The sequence below is a fragment of the Carlito syrichta genome, unplaced genomic scaffold, assembly GCF_000164805.1.
Source record: "Carlito syrichta isolate Samal-C Ts95f unplaced genomic scaffold, Tarsius_syrichta-2.0.1 Scaffold73279, whole genome shotgun sequence".
Lineage (NCBI taxonomy): Eukaryota > Metazoa > Chordata > Mammalia > Primates > Tarsiidae > Carlito > Carlito syrichta.
In genome coordinates this window covers 190-15,806 of record NW_007017375.1, presented here as the reverse complement: position 1 = coordinate 15,806, position 15,617 = coordinate 190, and the positions used below count along the sequence as shown (strand labels likewise).

At 35.4% G+C, this 15,617-nt stretch overlaps 1 pseudogene; it reads right to left on the bottom strand.

The window, feature by feature from the left end:
• Window positions 1-2,296: 2,296 nt before the first annotated feature.
• Window positions 2,297-3,431, bottom strand: LOC103255190 (annotated as a pseudogene).
• Window positions 3,432-15,617: the final 12,186 nt, after the last annotated feature.

The following is a 15,617-nucleotide window of genomic DNA, read 5'->3' as shown; positions in this document are numbered from 1 at the left end:
GCATTTGGGCTATTTCCATTTTTGACAATTGCAAATAGAGCTACTTTGGACATTCACCTATAGGATTTTGTGTGAACATTAGTGTTCATTTCTCTGAGATAAATACTCAAGAAATCAATTGGGTAATATTGTCAGACTGTCAAACTCTTTCTCAGAGTTTCTATACTATTTTACACGCTCAACAGCAATGTATCAGTTATCCAGGTGTACTGCATCCTCACCAGAATTTTATTTTGCCACAATTTTAAAAAATTTTAGCCATTCAAATAAGTGTGCATTTAATTTTCCTTTGTACTTCTCCTTTGTACTTCTCCTTTGTAGTTTTCCTTTGTACTTCTCCAATGGCTAGAGATATTGAACATATATTCATATGCTTATTTGCCACCTATGTATGCTCTTCAGTAAAATGTCTCTTCATATATTTTGCCTATTTTCTAACTGAATTGGTTGGTTTCTGCTGTTAAGTTTTAAGAATTCTTCATATTTTCTAGAAGAAAGTCCTTTGTTTGATATGCAGCATGGAGATATTTTTTTCTAATATGTAGTTTATATTTTCCTTCTTATATAAGGTCTTTGAAAAAGCAAAAATCTTTAATTTTGATGGAATACAATTTATCAATTTTTCTTTTATGGATTGTGTTTCAGGGTCAAGTCTGAGAATTCTTTGCCTAGCTCTAGATCCTGATTTCTTTTTCATATTTTTTCTGAAAGTTTTATAGTTGTACATTTTTTAAAATGTTAAGCTGATTTATAAGTGCTGCTTTCAGCAGTTACACCATTTGTTTACAGTAAGAAGTTATCTAATGCTGAACATACCACACGTGGCACTTAGAAGTCATTGTGGTAGAAGGAACCACAGCCAACACAAAACACACAGAACAGTTATGAAAAATGGAGGGGAAAAAGTGGAGTTTCTTACTGTAAAAGGAAAAATTAAATCCTCAGTCATCTCAACAAAGGAAAGGGATACTTCAAACTGAGAGAAAAAGCACCAGGACACAAAATTACAAGTGTTGTGACTTCAACTCTGTCCCTATCTCCCCTAAGAGCAGAGAGGGACAGTTGAAGCAAACAAGTAATTTTGTAAAAATTACTTAGAAATTCTACAAATTTGATTAGTATTTAAACTTCTATTTTGCTTAATTAAAAAAAAAATAAAAAAGCTTGCTTTAGTCACATGCTATACCCACCAGAAAATAACTCCAATACCCCCTCTGTCAGGAACCTGCTCAAGATGACCAACCAACTCTTATTTCTAAGCAATTGTGTGTGGACAAGTATATGTTGCTTTCAAACCACAGCCATGAAGTTTAGGTGACTTCTAGTCACAAGCGAAACCTGATAACGAACCAATGTCCACTACTTCAAGCGGCTGGTCAGGGCAGACAAACCTAAATTGGCCAAAGGGGATGAACTCCAAGTCACCAACTTACCAAGCACTACTTCTCCCACCCCCTACTCCAATTAAGTCATTCATTTCTAAACCAGATTATCTGCCTCAAGTTTGACTCTCCATAACACAATGGTTTTATCCTTTTCTCCTTTAGAAACATATGCATGATCAACACAACTATGTATGTGTATATATATGTATATATATATATATATATATATATATATATAATTTTCTTGTTTTTACACTTAAGTACAAAAATATTACTGTGTTTTGTGTGATAATTGGAGGACCGAGCGCTAAGGACCTTTTCTTTTTTAAGGTAGTGATCCCATCTGTTTTTGCGCTGAGCTTTGTGTTCAGGAGGCCTTGAGCCCCTAGCCAGGGAAGCCTCTAACAAGAGACCAAGGGATTTTTCCTCCTGATCCCTAACTCCTACCTTCTCTCCTAATTCTCACTTTTAACACGAAGTTGGTTACAACCTCTTAAGAAAATTTTCCACCAAGAGAAGAAGTCCTAATCTAACCAGAGTAAGTCAGGTCTTCTCCTTTTATCTACCTCAAAGAAAAGTGTCCTTCCCATCCTGCAAACATGTGCTTTGTCCCAACAGCTTATACCGACTGGACAGGCACACCCCATTCAATGGAAGCAGTGGTTATATTTCCTCGACCGTCCCCACTAACACACTAGAAAGTTTCAGTGATAGGGGAAGAAAAGAATGTGTGTGAAAAGAAAAGAGTGTGAAGCGATTAAGAACTCTGGTCAAAGAAAGCAAGATCAGCACGGCACAGGGAATATAAAAAGACCTTGATATTCTACCCTTGAGTTACAACCAAAAATAGGGGGACAAGAGTTGGAGTGGGATGAACTAGGAGGGACTTGACGGCTGGAAATCTATCCCACTTAATTTGTGTACTGAAAGGGCTCATCGCTGGTTTCATTGGGAAGACATGTGCGGATGAGGGCATCTGTCACCGCAAAGGGGTCGCAGTTGGTGGACGGTCAATGATCTTCAAAGTGACCCTTATTCTCCGGGAGGACAGTCTGAGGAATGGGGATAGTGGCGCTACGGCTGGCCACGTCAGCAGAAAATTCGTTGATATTGGAGGTTCGTAGAATCCAGTGAGGTGCCAGGCATTGTCCAGCTCTCTCTTGGAATCTTAGGTGCAAATATGGTGCTGGTGCCGTTTGCTTAGTTTTTCGATGAACTCCTCAATATACTTCAGACCATTCTCTTCCAGTATGGTCTTGATGATGAAGTTGATGTGGCAGCCTGAACATTCCAGTTCCTAGGGGAACGGGCTTAGGATCGAAGGTTGTGATCAGTCCAAAGTCTTCACACAGACAATGCAAGATGAGGGGGGCCACCCAGAGATAATCTTTCATGCCTATTCCTTCATAGGGTCCAATATGGAATTCCCACTGAGCAGGCATGACCTTAGTATTAGCCCCCACTCTCTTGACTCCAGCATTCAAGCAGGACTGGTAATGAGACTCCACGATGTCCCCGCTATAGTCTTTGTCTGCTCCCACATCACAGAGATAGGGACTCTGGGGTCCAGAGCAGTCGTTGGAAGGCCAACGGAAGGGGTTCCTATCTGTCCCCATGAGAATATATTTCTGCTCCATTCTGAACTAGGGATGCTGCTTGTTCACCATGTCCATTGTCTGTTTACAGGTGTACCTCAAGTTGGTCTCTGCAGGCTTTCTATTGTATTTGAATATTTCACAGAACAACAGCTTGTTGGGGTCCTTGCAGAAAGGATCCCAAAACATGGCAGCAGACAAAAGATATGTGCCACTGTTGGAGCCTTCAGTCTGTAAAGTACTAGAGTCATCGACATTTCACTCGGGCAGCTTTTCTGTGCACTTGGGCTCAGAGTCCAGTGTATGGGTCTTGCACCACAGAGCTTCTCCAGTATCATCGATCCAGATATACATGATCTGCGCCTTGTCACCCTGAGTCAGGGACATGTACACCTGCCTGATGCCTTTGTTTAGGTGGGAAATTGCTGAGGTGGTTATGGTGGAAAACGTTCTGGGCAGGAATCAAGCAGGCAGACAGGTAGGCTGCGACAGAGAGATGGAGAGGAGGCAGAGAGCTGCTCAGACGCAGCGCGCTTCTCCCATTCTCGGCTCTGCCTAGTTTCACATTTTATATTTAAACTTACTATCCATTTTGAAATAATTTTTGCATGAAGTGTGAAATTTAAGGAATATCTCTACATTTTTACCTATGTATATTCAATTGTTCCAACAAAATTTGTTGAAAAGATATATATTTTTTCTATTGAATTGCTTTGCACCATTGTGAAAAATTAGTTGGGCACATATGTGGGTCTACTTCTAGATTTTCTGTTCTATTTCATTTTCATATGTATATATCTCTTGAACAATATCACAGTCTTATGTAGCTATATAATACATTTTGAAATTTGGCATATTAAATCCTTTCTATTTCTTCATCTTTTTTCAAAATTGTTTCAGTTACTTTCATTCCTTTGCCTTTGAATATAAATTTCAGACTAACTCAACTATGTTTAAAAAAAGAAATTTTTATTTTATTTTTTATTTTAAAGAAGCGGGGTACAATTCATGGTTAGATATACAAACGTTGATTATGCAGACACCCTTGCTGATGAGGTGTGTCCCTCCCTCCCCTGGCAGTTTCCCTCAACTGCCAATCTTACTCCTCCTCCCCTGGCAGTTTCTCACTACAGTCAATCCCTTTCTTATAGTATTATGATAACTGTTCCAGGTCCGCTTATGACTGAGAACATAGGTTACTCTGCTCTTTGTTTCTGTGATAGATCACTGAGTAGGATAGACTCTAAAACCATCCAGATTTCTGTGAAGTCCATATGTTTGTTCTTCTTTATGGCTGCATAGTATTTCACTGTGTATATGTACCATATTTTTTTTAATCCAGTCCAGTTTAGATAGGCAGCACAATTGGTCCTAAGTTTTTGCTATTGTGGATAGTTCTGAAATGAACATGCGTGTGAAGGTATCTTTTTTGTGGAATGATTTGTTTCCCTCTGGGCATATTCCCAGTAGGGGGATTGCTGAGTCATATGGAAGGTTAATGTCTAGTTCTTTTAGAAATCATCTCAGTGTTTTCCAATGAGGTTGCACTAGTTGCATTCTCACCAGCAGAGTAGTAGTGTGCCTTTTTTCTCCTCCTCCTCACCAGCATCTGTTGTTGTTTGTTTTATTAATGATGGCCATTCTTGGTTTTGATTTGCATTTCCGTGATGATTAGTAAGGCTGAGCACTTTTTCATTTGTCTGTTGTCTGCCTGTATATCTTCTTTTGAGAAATGTCTATTCATGTCTTTTGCCCACTTTTTAATGGGGCTGTTTGTTTTTTTTTTTTTCATTTCAGCACATTTTAGTTCCTTGTAGATCCTAGATGTTAGGCCTTTGTCAGATATACAGTTGGCAAATACTTTTTTCCCATTCTGAGGGCTGTCTCCCTGCTTTCTTGATGGTTTCTTTTGCTTTATAGAATCTCATTACTTTGATGAGGTCCCACTTGTCAATCTTATTTCTTAAGGTATGGGCACTTCGGGTTCTGATCAGGAATCGGTTGTCAGTTCCAATTTCCATAAGGGCATCTCCTTAGTTTTCTAAGATTCTGTAATTTGAGGTTTTATGTTTAGGCCTTTGATCCATTTAGAGGTGATTTTTGTGTATGGTGATAGGTAGGGGTCCTGTTTCAATCTTCTGCATGCAATCAGCCAGTTTTCCCAGCACCATTTACTGAATAGGTTCTCCTCTCCCCAGTGATGTTGCTGGAGGCTTTATCAAAAAGAAATTTTGAATGGAATTGCATTGAACTTGTAGATGTTGAGTCTTCCAGTCAATGAATTTGGTAAACCTGTATGTTCATTTAGTGTGTTTATTTGTCAGAATTTCACAGTTTTCAGAATGTAAGTTCTAGATTTTTTTGTTAGATTTATAGCTAGTAATTCAATTTTTAAGTGATTGTAAAAGGTATTACATTTTAGAATTTGCCACCAATGTGTTTATTGCTACTTTATGAAAACAGAATTGATTTCTGTATATTTGTCTTGTACCCTAAGAACTTTCTGAATTCACTTGTTCTAAGAGTTTTATTTCATGTATCTTGTGATGTTTTCTGTAGTCAATCATGTCATCAGCCTTGATGTGAGATAGTTTATTATTGTTTTCTGGTCTGTATATCTTTTTTTTTTCATATTTTGATGAAACTATCTAGAATTTCCATTTCCAGCATTACATTCAGTTAGAGTAGTAAAGTGGATATCATTGTCTTGTTTTTGATCACTGGTAGAAAACACCCAGTCTTTCACCATTTAGTCTAATGTTATAGATTTTTGTAGATGTTCTTTATCAAGTTAAGGAAGTTTTCACCAACTCATATTGTACTGTGAATTTTTATTATGTATGGATGGCAAATTTTATGAATTATTTTCTGCATTGATCTCGTGATTTTCTTTTTTTGTATGGTGAATCATTTTGATGGTTGAATTACTGAACCAGCCTTGCATCCCTGGAATAAATTCTACTTGATTAAGTTTATAATTTATTTTATATATTCCTGAATTTGCTAACATTTTCTGTCTATATTTGTGAGAGATGTTCGTCTGTCACTCTTATTTATCTTGTTTAAAAAACAAAATATGTCTTTGATTTTAGTTTCATAATTATATTAATTTCATAACATGAATAAGGAAATATTCCTTTGTCTTCTGTTTTCTGCAAAATAATTCATAAAATTATTGTTAATTCTTTTTAAAATGTTTTATAGACTTCTCCAGCATAACTATCTGAGCTTGGATATAACTTTTTAAGTAGTTTTGTAATTATAAACTGCATTTTCATATTGTTATTAAGCTATTCAAGTTATGTATTTTATATTGCTTGAGTTGTAGTCGTTTTTAAAAAAGGAATTAGTCCATTTTATCTAAGTTGGTATGATTCACATTTTTTGTTTATCCAGTCATCTATTATTAGACACTTGTTATTAATACTACATTTTGTCTGTAGTTTTAATTAACATTGGCAAAAATATAAGTTTGATTCTTTGTTTTCAATTATTTGGATTATATACTTAGGAGTGAATAAGCTGGGTTATATGATAATTCTATGCTTAACTTCTTGAGAACTGCCAAAGTGTTTTTCATAGTTATTTTTACATACACCCTTGCAATTTACAAGGCTTCCAATTTCTCTATATTCTTAACTTTTTAAAAATTTTTATTACAACCACCATATTGGATGTATAGAGATATCTGATTTTGGTTATGGTTGTACTTACCTAATGACTAATGACAGTATGTAGCTTTTCATTTGATTATTGCCCAATTGTATTTTTTTGAGCGAGGGGATAAAAATGTCTATTCAAGCCTTTGACTGACTTTTTTTTCTTTTTTTTAGAGACAAAGTCGTGCTTTCTTGCCAGGTTGGAGTGCAGTGGTAAGATCATGGCTCATTGCAGCCTCAAATTCCTGGACTCAAGTGATTTTCACATTTCAGGATCCCAAGTAGCTGGGACTACAGCCACGTGCCACCACATCTGGTTAATTTAAAAAAAAATGTTTTGCAGAAATGGGGTCTCACTATGTTGTCCAGGCTGATATTGAACTCCTGCCCATAAGTAATTCTCCTGCCTTGGTCTCCCAAAGTGCTGGAATTACAGGTATGAGCCACTATGACTGACCAAGTTTTAGGAGTTCTTTCTGTATTCTGGATATTAAACACAGATGTGTGATTTGTGAAAATAATATCTCATTTTATATCTGGTATTTTCATTTTTTGATAATGTTCCTTGATTCACATTAGTTTTGAATTTTTATGAAGTTCAAATTATCTATTTTTGTTATTGTTATGATTTTGATGTTATATGAAAGAATCCAGGAATATAGTGATTTACCCCTATGTGTCTTCTAAGACTTTTATGGCTTAGCTCTTATGCTTACAAATTTTGATCTATTGTGAGTTAATTTTTGCAAACATTGTGAGAAAGGAGTTCAAAACTATTTTTTTGTTTGTGAAAATCCAGTTGTCTTAACATCACTTGTTGAAGAAACTATTCTTTCCCCACTGATTGGGTTTGGAAGCATTATTTAAAAATTTATTAACCGTAGATATAAGTATTTATTTATCAACTCTCAATTTTATTCTATTGGTTTTTATGTCTTTCTTCTAGCACTGCATTGTTTTGATTACTATAGCTTTGTAATAAATTTGTAAAACAGAAAGCATGAATCCTCTAACTTTTATCTTTTCTCAGATTGCTTTGGCTTCTAGACCCCTTAAAATTTCATATGAATTATGAGATTACATTTTCCATTTATGCAAAAATCATTTTTAGAATTTTGATAGATATTACATTTAATCTGGAGATACCTTTGGATAGTAAAAACATCTTAACAATATTATGTTTTCCAATCCTGGAACACAGGCTGCCTTTTCATTTAATTAGGTCTTCTTTAGTTTCTTTCAGCCATATTTTGAAGTTTCAGTGTACAAGTCTTTTACCTTCTTGGTTAATTTTTTCTTAAGTATTTTATTATTTTAAATGCCATTGTGAATGGAATTGCCTTCTTAACTGCTTTTTAAAAATTGTTTGTTGAAGGTGTATATAAACAAAACAGATTTTGGAATGTTGATTTTTGAACTGGCAAATTTACAGAATTTGTTTATTAGCTTTAACGGTTTTTATTATTTTGGTTGTTTGACTTCTCTGAAAAAAAATATTTTTGAATAGAGATAGTTTTATTTCTTTCTTTCCATTTTGGAAGCTTTCTTTTCTTCTTTCTTTCTTTATCTTGTATTTGTTTAATTTCTCTGACTAAAATTTCCAATAAAATGATGAATAGCAGTGGTAAAAGCAGGCACTCATTTTGTTTCCAATCTTAGGGGGACAACTTTTAGTCTATCATTATTGAGTATATTATTATCTGTGACTCTTCCATGGAGACCATCTATCATGTTGAGGACATTTCTTTCTATTACAAGTTTTCTCAGTGCTCTTAACATTAAACAAGGTTGGATTTTGTCAAATGTCTTTGTGTCATTACTTGAGATGGTATGTTGCTTTTTCTTCATTCTAGTAATTTGGTGTATTACATTGATTTATTTATGTTGAACCACTCTTGTATTCCTAGACTTAATCCAATTTGTTCATAGTATTTAATTATTCTAATATTCTATTAGGTTTGTCTTGTTAGTATTTTTTGAGGATTTTGGGATCTATAAACATCAGGGATAGTGATCTATAATATTCTCTTCTTGTGATGTCTTTATATGGCTTTGGTATCAGAGTAATAATGGCCTCATAACATAAATTTAGGCCTGGGCTCTGTGGCTCAGCCTGTAATCCCAGCATTCTGGGAGGCTGAGGTGAGTGGATTGTCTGAACCTGCAGGTTTGAGACCACCCCAGGCAACTTGGCAAGACCTCGTCTCTAAAATAAATCAATAATTAGCTGGGCATGATAGTATGCACCTGTAGTTCTGGCTACTTGGAAGACCGAGGCAGAAGGATAGCTGGAGCCCAGCAGGTCGACCCTGGGGTGATTGTGAGAGTACCAGTGCACTCCAACCTGGGCATTGGAGTTAGACTCCAACTAAAAAACAAAAACAAAAACCCCATAAATTTAGAAGCAATCATTTTTCTCCTATTTTTTTTGAAAACAGATCAATATTAATTATTTAAAAGTTTGATAGAATTAACCAATGAAGCCATGTGGTCAAGGATTTTCTTTGTTGAGGAATTTTTGATTATTGATTCAATCTCTTTACTTGTTATAGATAATTTTTTGGTTTTTGTTTCTTAAATTCAGTTTTATTAATTTGAATGCTTTTAGGAATTTGATTATTTTGTCTAGATTATCTAATTACTAATGTACAATTGTTATTAATATTATCTTCTAAGCTTTTTCATTTTGTAAAGTCAGTGGTAATGTCTTCTATTCACTTCTGATTTTATTCATTCCAGTCTTCTCTCTTTTGTTGTATTTTACATAAACTAATTCTACATCAATGCACTGATCTTTCCAAATAAGCAACTTTGGATTTTGTTTACCCTTTATATTTTTTTTCTGTTATCTGTATAATTTATCTCCATTCTCATCTTTTTAATTTCTTTCTCTGCTAGTTTTTCTGTTTTCTTTTCTTTTTTTGAGTTGGAGTCTCACTCTGTCGCCCAGATTGGAGTGCAGTGGCCGCTCCCGGCCACCGCAGCCACGACCTGCTGGAGATCCGGCAATCCTTCCACCTCAGTCTTCCAAGTAGCTGGAAATACAGGCGCGCGCTACCATGCCAGGCTAATTTTTTGATTTATTGTAGAGATGAGGTCTCACCAAGTTGCCCAGGTGGGTCTCGAACCCGCGGGTGCAGGCAATCCACTCACCTCATCTTCCCAAGGCACGGGATTACAGGCTGAGCCACCGAGTCCGGCAGTTTTTCTGTTTTCAAATCCTCTTTTTATAAGTCCTTCTTATAAAAAAGAGCTTTCCTTCTGTTATTAATTTACAGATGATTTGTCCTATAAAACATTCCATCTACATTTGAACAAATGTGTATCCTGTTGTGTGGAGTGTTCTATATATGTCTATTTGATCTAATTGGTTTATATTGCTGCTCATGCATTCTATTTACTTATTAAAGTTCTGTCTAGCAAACAAATAGAAAAATATTCCACACTCATGCAAAGTGTAAAGTTAGGATATTGGTTTGAGATCTTTATTATTTTTAATATAATCATTTAGAATTATAAATACACTGTTTTTGTTGCATCCCGTTGCTTATTGGAGATATTTTATATATGTTTGACACACAATTGTGGACATTAGGGGGGGTACAATGTGGTGTTTCAATACATGTATACATTGCATAATAATCAAATTAAGGTAATTTGCATATCCATCATCTTAAATATTTATCACTTCTTTGAATATGAAGACATTCAAAACCCTCTCTTTCAATTATTTTGAAATAATTCCATACTGTGTTTTTGTTTTCATTCACCACAAAATATTTTCTAATATCACTTGACATTTATTCTATGCTCATTATTTGTTTCAGGGTATGTTGTTTAATTTTTATATTTTGTAAATGTCCAGTTTTCCTTCTGTAATTAATTTACAGTATCATTCCATTATAGTTGGCATAGATGCTATGTAAGATTTCAAATTTTAAAAAATTAATAGAAACATTTTTGTGGCCTAAAAGATGATTTGTCCTATAAAACATTTCATCTACATTTGAACAAATGTGTATCCTGTTGTTGTGTGGAGTGTTCTGTATATGTCTGTTTGAACTAATTGGTTTATATTGTTGCTCATGCATTCTATTTATTTATTAAAGTTCTGTCTAACAGGCAAATAGAAAAATATTCCACGCTCATGGATAGGAAGAGTCAACATTTTAAAGATGTCTATCCTATGAAAGGCAACCTGCAGATTCAATGCAATGCCCATTAAATTACCAACATCATTCTTCTCAGACCTGGAAATGACAATACAGAAATTCATATGGAAATATAAATCACCATGAATAGCCAAAGCAATCCTTAGCAAAAGAAACAAAGTGGAATGTATCACACTTCTAGACTGAAAACTTTACTATAAGGCTACAATAATCAAAATAACCTGGTATCGGTACAAGAACAGGCATATGGGCCAGCGGAATAGGATAGATATTCCAGAAGCAAAACTTCAATTTATAAATCAACTCATCTTCAACAAAGTCTCCAACAACAACCACTGGGGAGAGGAGAACCTATTCAGTAATTGGTGTTGGGAAAACTGGCTGATTACATGCAGAAGATTGAAACAGGACCCCTGCCTATCATCACACACAAAAATTAACTCTAAATGGATCAAAGACCTAAAAGTAAAACCTCAAACTATAAGAATTTTAGAAAATGCAGGAGATGCCCTTACAGATATCGGAGTAGGCAACCAATTCTTGATCAAATCCCCAGATGTCCATGCCATAAGGGATAAAATAGACAAGTAGAACTTCATTAAACTGAAAAGTTTCTGCAAAGCAAAAGAAACCATCAAAAGAGTGGGGAGACAGTCTGCAGAATGGGAAAAAAATATTTGCCAACTATACGTCTGACGAAGGCCTAACATCCATGATCTACAAGGTAGTCGAACATGCCAAAAGAAAAACAACAACAGCAAAACAAAACAAAACAAAACAATCCCATTAAGCAGTGAACGAAAGACATGAATAGACACTTCTCAAAAGCAGATATAAGGGCAGCCAACAGACAAATGAAAAAGTGCTCAGCTTCACTAATCATCACAGAAATGCAAATCAAAACTACATTGAGATACCACCTAATCCCAGTAAGAAAGACCATCATTAATGAAACAAACAACAAAAGGTGCTGGTGAGGATGTGGAGAAAAAGGAATGCTTCTACATTGCTGGTGGGAATGCAAACTAGTGCAATCTCTTTGGAAAACACTGGGATGATTTCTAAAAGAACTAGACATAAATCTTCCATATGACTCAGCAGTCCCCCTACTGGGAATATACCCAGTGGAACTCAAATGATTCCACAAAAGAGATACCTTCACATGCATGTTCATTTTTAAACTATTTACAGTAGCAAAAACTTGGGACCAATTGTGCTGCCTATCTAAACTGGACTGGATTAAAAAAATGTGATACATATACACAATGGAATACTATGCAACCATAAAGGACAAACATATGGACTTCACAGCAATCTGGATGGGTTTAGAGTCTATCATACTCAGTGATCTGTCACAGAAACCAAGAACATAGTACCACATGTTCTCACTCATAAAGTGGACCCTGAATATTTACCATAGTACTATAAGAAAGGGATTGATAGTAGCGGAATACTGCCAGGGTTGGGGGTGGGCATACAACATCAATAAGGGTACCTGATATCATATCAGACAAAGTTGAGACCAAAGAGGGGCCTAAACTTTACCTGTAACGATGACCACTTGTATATTAATCCTGAATTGTACCCCACATCTTTAAAATAAAATATAATATTAAAAATATGAATAAGTCCTTCTAGTTGTTCTAGTCATTATTCAAAATGGAGTATTTAAGTCTCCAGCTATCATTATAGACCTAACTGTCTCCCTTGAATTCTATTAAATTTTATATCTTTTGTTTGTTTTTTTCCATTCTTTGGTGTGTATATATTTATAATTGTCATAGCTTCTTGATGAATTTATCTTTTTATCAATATACAATGTACTTATTTGTCTTTTGAAACAATTGTGACTTAAATTCTATTTTTTCTGATATTAGTAAAGCCACCCAGCTCTCCTGGTTAGCATTTGCATGGTATATCTTTTTCTTATTTTTTCACTTTCAAACTACTTCTGTGTTTGGTTCTAAAGTGAATCTCTTATTGACAGCGTATAATTGGACCATTTTTTTCCCATTTCCGCCATAAAGTATTTTAATTCCCTAAAGTTTCTACATTACAATACAGATACTACATTTTAATAGTAGTTGTAGTTAATAAATTATAACAGATACGAATGCTTATTTAAAAAGACTTTAGAGTTGATAGTAATTTGTAAAAGAAAATGAGAGGGTTCCTTTTTAATACATAAAAGTCAAGGATATACATTTGTCAAGTCAATCTTGAAAATTAAAAATTTGAATACATATGTAAAGGTAGAAACTGAGGGATATTTGTCATTTCCAAAGTTAAAACAGGAACGGTGGTTTGGGGGAAGAAATCAAATATTAAAGAGCTAGAGAGAGAAAGAAAACCTACTGAGAGAGGATCGTTCTCAGCTCTGAACATCTGGACCATGTCTTTATCCATTCCTCCCATCTTTGCCTTTTAGTTGAAGCATTTCATTCTTTTCCATTTAAAGTAATTACTGATAAGAAAATATTTACTTCTTCAGTTTTGATATTTTATTTATATATGTCATATGCTTTTTTTGTTCTTCAAATCCTTTATTACCACCTTCTTTCATGATTGTTTTCTAATGTAAATATTTTTTCTCTAGTTTCTTTTTCTTTTTTTTTAGATTGGGAAATATAGTTTATTTAGAAAGTGGATTAGGAAAGAGTGAATTTGCTTCTCAAGGGTGAGTAGGGGCCAAGAACTTGAAGAAAACATGGTGGCAAATGCTTGAGGTTAACAGTCTTTAAAGCTCTCTTGTGGTGGTGGTAGTGGAGGGGGGAGTTGCCATGGTAATGGGATGTTAGTCTGTGTTCCATCATCACGAAGGGGGCAGGTAAGCACAGGAACTGTCACCATGGTGATGGAGTGGTGGTCTGTGTCACATGGCTCATGAAGGACTGATCACAATAAATTAGGTTAGCTTGGCTCTTTATGGCAGAAAGACAAATACTTTGGATAAAAGAGTAATTAGTACAAAGCATGTTTGGGGGAGGTTGCAAGACAATTATCAGTAACTACCTCCTGGAAACCAGTTTTGTACCTTGTTAATAATTAGAGGGTGGGTTAAAATAAGCTGTTGAAAATGCATGACAAAACTAAGCAATGCTAAAATGGCTGCCACTTTGACTAAAGTTACTCCATTTTGGCTTGTTACCCTTTCAAATGGTTAACATGGGGATGAAATATTTGGAAGGGCAAGAAACTGTTCATAGCACCTGTATCAGTTTTCTATTGTTGCATCACAAATTGCCAAAAATTTAGCAGCTTCAAACAATATACATTTATTATGTGACTGTTTCTCTGGGCATGGCTAAGTGGGGTCCTCTGCTCAGAGTCTCACAGGCTGTAATCAAGGGTTTGGCTACTGCCTTCCTTTTGGGAGCTTGGAGTCCTCTTTAAGCTCATGCAGCTGTTGGCAAGTTCAGTTCTTTCCTGTTGAAGGGCTCAAGGACTCAGCTACTAGAAACCACCTGTCATTCCCTGCCACATGGTTCCCTGAGGTGGTTCGCATCATGGCATTGCTGAATTTATCAGCCCCCCTGGCTGGGTCTAACCAGTGGCATGCTGGTAATTCAGCAGGAAGGCTCCAATTTGTGTGTAACTTTAGCTGCTTTACAGGGTATAAATACTCCACCATAGACAATTTCAAGTTACCAGTGGTTTAACTGCTGACTTGTGAATATTCAGTGGCTAGCTCTCATGAGTATCAACTCCAACATGACACTAGGTCTAGTCTGATGGTTCCATGTTTTTGCTATTGTGACTAGAGCTGCAACAAACATGCATGTGCAGGTATCTTTTTCATAGAGTGACTTGGATTCCTCTGGGTATATTCCCACATAGGGGATTACTGGGTTATATGGAAGGTCAATTTTGAGTTCTTTTAGAAATCATCACACTGTTTTCCACAGAGGTTGTGCTAGTTTACATTTCCACCAACAGTGTAGAAGTACACCCTTTTCTCTGCATCCTCTCCAGCATCTGTTGTTTTTTGAATTATTTATTATTTTACTTTATTTTAAAGATGTGGTGTACAATTCAGGATTAGGTATACAAGTGGCCATTGTACAGGTAAAATTTGGGCTTCCCTTTGATTCCCCACTTTGCCTGGTTTGAGATCAGGTACCCTTATTGATGTTGTGTGTCTCTCCTTCTCCCAGCAGTTTCCCACTACTGCCAATCTCTTTCTTATAGTATTATAGTAAATGTTCATGGTTCGCTTATGAGTGAGCACAAACAGTATTCAGATCTTTGTTTCTGTAATAAATCACTGAGTAGTATAGACTCTGAATTCATCTAAGTTGCTACAAAGTCCATAAGTTTGTCCTTCTTTATGGCTGCAGAGTATTCCATTGTGTATATGTACTATATTTACAAAAAATACAGTCCACTTTTGATGGGCAGCATAGTTAGTTCCATATTTTTGCTATTGTGAATAATGCTGCAATAAATATGCATGAGTAGCTATCTTTTTTTAAAGAATAATTTGAGTTCTTCTGGGTATATTCCCAGAAGAGGAATTGCTGGGTTGTATGGAAAGTTGAATTTTAGAACTTTTAGAAATCACCACACTGATTTCCAGAGATTGTACTAGTTTACACTCTCACCAACAGTGCAGAAACATTCCCTTTTCCCCCAAATCGTTTCTAGAATTTGTTGTCTTTTTTAGTTATTTATGATAGCCACCCTGACTGGAGTTAGGTGGTATCTCAGTGTGGTTTTACTTTGCATTTCTTTGATGATTAGTGAGGCTGAGTATTTTTTTTATCAATATTTTTTATTATGATTTTGTGGGCTACAGTTAAGGGTTAG